Raw genomic sequence first — 981 nt, 5'->3', positions numbered from 1 at the left:
CCGCAGGAGAAAGATAAGGCTTTCTACTCCCGTAAGGATTTACACCCTCGGAAACCCTGTACAGGGTCGCTATGAGTCGGTTCCGACTCCACGGCACATAACAACAACAACAACAAGGTGGAAGGTCAGAGAAAAAGAAGAAGACCCCTAACGAGATGGATTGGCCAGGTGACATCATTGATGGCATCAAGTGTGGCAGCGGTATTGAGGTTGGCCCAGTATCGGACATTGTTTCGTTCTGCTGTGCAAGGGGTCGCTATGAGTTGGTTCCGACTCGATGGCACCTGACGACAACAACAACATTTTTAACTGATGTAACTTAAAAATCCTGATTTATTATTGAGGTCACAAATAGGTAAATCAAATTATTTATCTACAAATATTTATATAAATAAAATCTCAATTAGTTATATAACCATACCATTTAATTTCTTTAAATAAAGTTTATTGTGTTTTAAGTGAAAGTTTTGACAACAAATTGTTTCTTTATTAATTTCATACACATTGTTTATGCCGCTGTTTCCACTTTTTTACTATACCATTCTGTTTGTTGTGTTCCATTGTTCAAGCTTCTGCCACTCCTTACCTTGTCCTCTTGGCTTTTGGGTAAACGTTGACCACTTCATTTCATATAGTTAATTGTTCAGGAGAGCACCTTACTCATGGAGGATATTGTTTATTTTATGTCAATCTATTTGGATGAAAGGTGAACTAAAGTAATAGCTTCCATCCCAAGGTCAATGGGTATCTTTTTGTGATAGTCTTGGGTGTTCCTCTCATCTCTATCAGTCCTAAAGATCTGGCCATTTTTAAGAATTTGATTGTAGTTCAACATTTTTCTCCTATTCTATCTCCTTATTAAGAAAATGGCTCATACAGTTGTAGAAGTGAGCACATTCCAACTCCATTGGTCAGATGTTAGGCTGAAGGGTTTTCCTTACTCGTAGTTGTTGTTGTTGTCATGTGCCATCGAGTCGGAAC

This window comes from Chrysochloris asiatica, unplaced genomic scaffold (genome assembly GCF_000296735.1).
Source record: "Chrysochloris asiatica unplaced genomic scaffold, ChrAsi1.0 scaffold00405, whole genome shotgun sequence".
Classification (NCBI taxonomy): domain Eukaryota; kingdom Metazoa; phylum Chordata; class Mammalia; order Afrosoricida; family Chrysochloridae; genus Chrysochloris; species Chrysochloris asiatica.
Note: the sequence above shows the minus strand (reverse complement) of the source record.